The sequence below is a fragment of the Poromitra crassiceps genome, assembly GCF_964638095.1.
Source record: "Poromitra crassiceps genome assembly, chromosome: 5".
Classification (NCBI taxonomy): Eukaryota; Metazoa; Chordata; class Actinopteri; order Beryciformes; family Melamphaidae; genus Poromitra; species Poromitra crassiceps.
In genome coordinates, this window is record NC_139642.1 from 47,145,629 (window position 1) to 47,151,712 (window position 6,084).

Below are 6,084 nucleotides of genomic sequence, written 5' to 3' on the forward strand. Positions count from 1 at the left end.
CCCTCTCTCATCTCAAGTGGAGCGTCATCATATCATGGAGTCATACGCCGCACTTAAACTGGTTATTTGTTCAATAAGGTTTATTAATCCTTCCTACGAGTCTCTCGTGACTGAAGTGTTGCTGGAACTGCGTTGGCAAATGGGATATCAAAAAGAGTGATCAGCACAAGAGCAGTAGGCCTATTGGTGAGTTAAGTAGAAGAAACTGAAAAGGAAAAACAGAATCACTCAAATCTCTCAAATGGAATTTGTCATCCACTCGAGTTGCAACTTATAACTGTGTTATTACGGTAAGTCCCAGATGAATACTAAGAACCTTGGGGGCATTCAATGCTAATCATTGATCCCTCTGACATCTTGACAGCAGTGTCCTTTAGACCTCTGTGTACATTCAACCACCGTAATCCAACACATGTGCTGGCGGTAATCCAACAATAACAAACTGAGGACACTCAAACATGCAAAGCCCAGATCATAATGACAGCAGGAGAATATAGACTGTGCACATTACAGAAATGACATCAAAAGCAGAATAATTGATTAATGTTGAATAAAGATAACATGCATCTGAATTATCACGCAACCTAGTAAACGGCACTGAGCTGCACTCTGCTCCTCTCTCACTAACTTGCTTATTATGTAGGGTAGCACCTGCAAGTGAGGGATTTTAGATTGAGATTTACATTACATCATTTAGCAGATGCTTTTATCCAAAGCGACTTACAATAGTACATTTTGTCAACAGTAGTGAAATCACCTGTGCAACACAGTCTGCATCAACCAAGACTTTTAAAAGCAATATGCAGCACTTGTCAATACTTGAAGAAATAAGTAGCATTAGTTAGTATTTTTATTTTTTTACTTTACTTTCTATTTAATTGCCATTGCACTGCCCTGCTCTGCACATACCATTTGGAATGCAAAACTACTTAATTCACAAGCATGTCAAGCGCATGCAAGAGCCAATGCACACAAGAAGCAAATCTTATTTTATTTTCTAATCCATAGAATTAGAGATGATCAGCGAACCACAAAAAGCTTTAAAATAATCCCAAGTAATTAAATCGTATCAGAAAAATAACATCTCAAACATTCAAGTTGAACAACCTGAAAAGGGATTTATTTTAATGTTTTGCTGTCCTTGTGGTATGTGGAGATGGAGCCAAACTCACAAATATCAAGCTAAAAAGAAAACACATAGCTGCATCAGTCAAGGAAAACCTTAAATAACTTAACATAACTACACAGGAAACAGGAAACACAAGGACATCTGTCAGCAGAGGAGGTAATGATGATGGTGACATACATGAGGTGAGGGAGAAAGAGGAAGTCAGGAGATAAACGAAAGAGAGGAGAGTGAGATGCTGAACTCACAGGGTGTCCAGCCACCTGAACCGGACAGCTGAAGTTGGATCAGCTGATCCCAGCAGCCGGGGTCCTCCTGTGTCGCCAGTTTGACGCCTGGTCTGAACTCACTCAGAGCAAACTGCCCACAGACCAAACTAAATCCTCTGACTGCACAGAACGCTGCAACTTTGAGAGGAGGCTCCCTCACAGACTCAAATGGATAATGTAGAATGAAGTAGATACAGAGAGAGAGAGAGAGGGAGAGAGAGAGAGAGACAGGCAGGCATGCATGCCTTCCTTCTTATTCAGACTGACAGCATGTGCAGTTGTGAGAATTAGGTGATTGGTGGTGCAGGGGATTGGATGAAGAGGAGAGAGAGACAAAGAGAGAGGGAGGGAGGGAGAGAGAGATTGAGTTTGCATATGTGTGTGAGATGTGTTTTTGAGATCTTATTAAAACAAGGCTGTACTTGACCAAATGGCTCTATCGATATCGTGACAACATTGTAGGGAGGAATACTGGTGCTTTCACAAAATATTTACACAATGAAATTTTAATAAACTAGAAATGTCGCGCTCGATCCCTACTAGGCTCGCCCTCTGCGTGGGCTCACCCGCCGTGCAGCTCGGCCGCTGTGCGGGCTCGCATACGCAGCTCGGCCGCTGTGCACCCTCCCCCGCAGCTCCACTGCTGCGTGGCCTCGCCTGCACTATTGGCATGCGCAGCGCACAATTGCTCAACTTCGCATCACTGATGACATCACTCACTGATGACATCACAATTGCTCGAGTGACCATCACTGATCACATCATGGAGTGCTCGAGTGACATCACTCAGCACACAATTGCTCAACTTCGCATAACTGATGACGTCAGCAGCATAGGTGATGTGACCATAGGTGATGTGACCATCACTGATGACATCGAGTGCTCGAGTGACATCACTCAATTGCTCGAGTGACATCACTGATGATGTCATAGACATTGTGACATCATCAGTAACATCATTCTTGACCAAAAGCATCACAAATCTCACAATGTGACCAAAAACATGGGACAAAAATCACAGAGAGACAGAGACACAGACAGAACCCACTTACTCTATTTTATGATGATGATGATAATCATCAGTAATGTGCATATAATGACTAAGTGGGTAAAAGCAAATCATAGAACAGCTAGAACAGTCTGGTAAATTCAGAAAGCAGCCTTTAAAACCAGGAAAAGACAACACTTATGCCATATCACAATATTACAATATCCAAAATATCTAGTCTCATATCACAATATCAATATAACATTGATACATTGATACATTGCCCAGCCCATGTGACCCCACTGCGATGGTGTTCCCTTCATTTCTCCATCTCTGAATCTAAACTCCTGCTTCTGACTAATCTCTAAACAATCCTAGTCTCAATCCTGTCACAGTGTCACCTCACGTGAGCAGACAGAGCTCAGCTGGACATGGATATGATGTAACACATGGTCACTTCAGCCATGAACACAGCTGCTTGTCATCGCTGTGACAGCGCTCACAGTCTCTCAATGACTGATTAGCGGATTGCTTTGCTTTACATTTAATCAGTCATGTCACGCCATCTCTGCCTTAGCCTATTTTTTGGCTTCCACACGTGAACAGATTTGATCCAAAATGAAACAACTAACTAATTAACTAACTAACTAACAAAATAAATATGTAATGAATGAATGACTGATTACCTACAGAATGTTTCTTAGCACAAAAAGAAAACAAGTGCTGGCATTTTCTTTTAAGGTCAAATGAAATATAAACAGGTAATGATTTTCTATCAGTGGATATTATACAGTATTTCTAAATTAAACCTCTCATCTGTTACTTCCCTTTAAACATTGCTGAAAAACAGTGCAGAAGATGTTCTGTCGGATCAGCCGAACAACTTGTCAAAGTGACAGGTTGTATATCTGCTCAAGGCAAAAGAGTCGCACACGCTTTTATCATCAACACATGAAAGCATGTCAACACCAAGATGTTTTGTTCTTTTCCTTTCTTTTTTCTTAGCACAAAGGGAGTATTCGTTGTCACCTGTCGTGCCGAACAGCGAAGCACTGTGCAAAAAAGATTTGGATGTCCTTCAGTGGTACAGTAACAATTATGTAACAATATTGAGATTCTTTCTAAGATTTTTTTTAAATCTGAGCTTTGCCCTGAAAGACTTGTTTGGGATGAGACTACAATTGGGTCTACATGGACAATACTTATAATGATGTGCTTTGCAAGCAGTGCATTTTGATGAATACTGTATACGTTGTGTAGACATCAGCGATCAGAAGGGCTCAGGTGTTCTCTTAAGGTGATGAGACTACATGTGCCTCTCAATGTGAATGAGTGGTGACAGGCTGCAGAGAGAGGAGCGGACAGTCATTCTGAATGACACATAGATTCCATGATGAAGTGGGATAATGCCCTGTGTGGTCTCCTCGCTCCAGACTATTCTTCTGCTTCTTTGAGCAGGTTTGATCCTCACAACTGTGTCATTGAATTGTTTATTAAATGAAGGAAAATCGTCCCCTAATCCCCTGGCCGTCTCCATCTGGGATGTGTGTATTCCTGCAGACACAGACAGTCAAGATGTGGATATATAATATGGCATATGGGCATGAAGTCAATCTGAGTCGTATGGAGGAGGGGAAAACACACACACACGGACGGACGCACGCACGCACGCGCACGCACACGCGCACACACACACACACACACACACACACACACACACACACACACACACGAAAAGCTGCCAATAAAGGGTATGTAGATGCGATGCTATGTAGTCTCAGTAAACTGTGCCCTAATTATATTTAGCCGGCGGCCATCGTTCAGCCTAGCCACGCTTTCTATCTACTAATTGGATTCTTCTCTTTAGAATTTACATGTTTTTGTTTTCCCAGAGGGCTTCCTGACTATTAGATATTGCCTCTTCCTGCAACAGCAATGAAGATGGCAGGGATGTTGGCTTCACAAACTTGAGCAGAATAATCAAAGAAAAGCCGCCTTTGTCCTGTCATGCACAACGGGAGCTCAAGAGATCAAAATGTGCATCTGCTGTAGTATCAGCAGTAATCCATAGAGGGCAGCACATTCATATGATAACAAGACATTTCTAGTGATAATAAATGAGATAAAAACCTTTAAAGTCCCTGGAAACCAAAATCCACAAAAACGTTCTAACTATGTTATTTAGGATCTTATGTTACTAATTATATGCCTCCGAAATTATTATGCATTACTTTCAACCCAAAGCCTTAAAATCGACACTTTTCTACAAGATTCTACAAGATACTTCCTCATTGAAGAGAGCAGCGCGTGAGGTGCTAAAATGTAGGAGCTTATGACGTCATAAGCTCTATATAACCTTTGTACACGCACGCAATCCCACCCACCTATGGCAAGTCCGTTCTTTGCCCCCAGTGACAGCGCTCCCTCGCTGTCTGTCTCCCTCCCTGTGTGCCTCTGCCAAGCGCTGTGCTTGTGAGATTAGCAAGGTGTCGGGTTTCAGCCATGCGCTCCTCTCTCTCTCTCTCTCTCTCTCTCTCTCTCTCTCTCTCTCTCTCTCTCTCTCTCTCTCTCTCCTCTCTCTCTCTCTCCTCTCTCTCTCTCTCTCTCTCTCTCTCTCTCTCTCTCTCTCTCTCTCACACTCAGGCAAAGAACGGAGAGATCTCTTCCGAGCCGCGGAGCAACACACACACGCACGCACGCACGCACGCACGCACGCACACACACACACACACACACACACACACACACACACACACACACACACACACACACACACACACACACACACACACACGGTGTGTGCACTCATCTCTTTCTCCGTTTCCCTCCCCCCTCTCTCGCGCTCTCCAAGAGACAGAAATTTCCCTGCTGTAGATGGGACACGCCCACACATTCCGCAGGAAAAATACACTCTAAAAAATAATGAAATCACATGAGTTTTGCCATGGCTGTCAAACCTAAATTTATATACTTTGCGACGTTCATCATCGTTCAAATTTGGCTGGTGGCTTATTAACATAGGGTCCTGTGATGTGATGAACTCAAAATGCTAAATAATAATAAAATATTTTTGGTTTCCAGGGACTTTAAACTGATGTGGCTGTATATTGTGGAACAAAATCATATCTCTTCCCAAAACAGTGAAGCACCCACATCTAAAACCCTTTAGTTAATATACAGATTAACTGTGCAGTAAATGGGAATTTTAATCCAGTCTATGCTACAGAGCAGCCACACAGGTAAAAAATTAGTACATTTCTTAGTTTATTGATGAATTACATTTAATCCACGTGCCTAACGAGGCATTCCAAGCTAATGTGACTGTGTGATGATGAAGTGAAGGATAAAAAGGCAGTCTCTGAAAACCCTGGGGGAGCATGTAGGCCCGTGTGAAGATAAACTGATCCTCTTTAACCAGCCGCACTCTATCTAATCTCTCTTTTCACCCATGTCTTTTTCTCATGTGAGCTTTATTCTGCAGCTCAAGCTTCAGCTGGGACTCACATTGACTCTATTCTGCAGCTCAAGCTTCAGCTGGGACTCACATTGACTCTATTCTGCAGCTCAAGCTTCAGCTGGGACTCACATTGACTCTTACTCTGGCTTCGAACTACACATCGCCCTCTTTGCCCACAACAGACTAACAGAGTGGGTTTGCTGCCATCAAATGTAGCCTGCCGCTAATCTGGAGCAAGTCACAG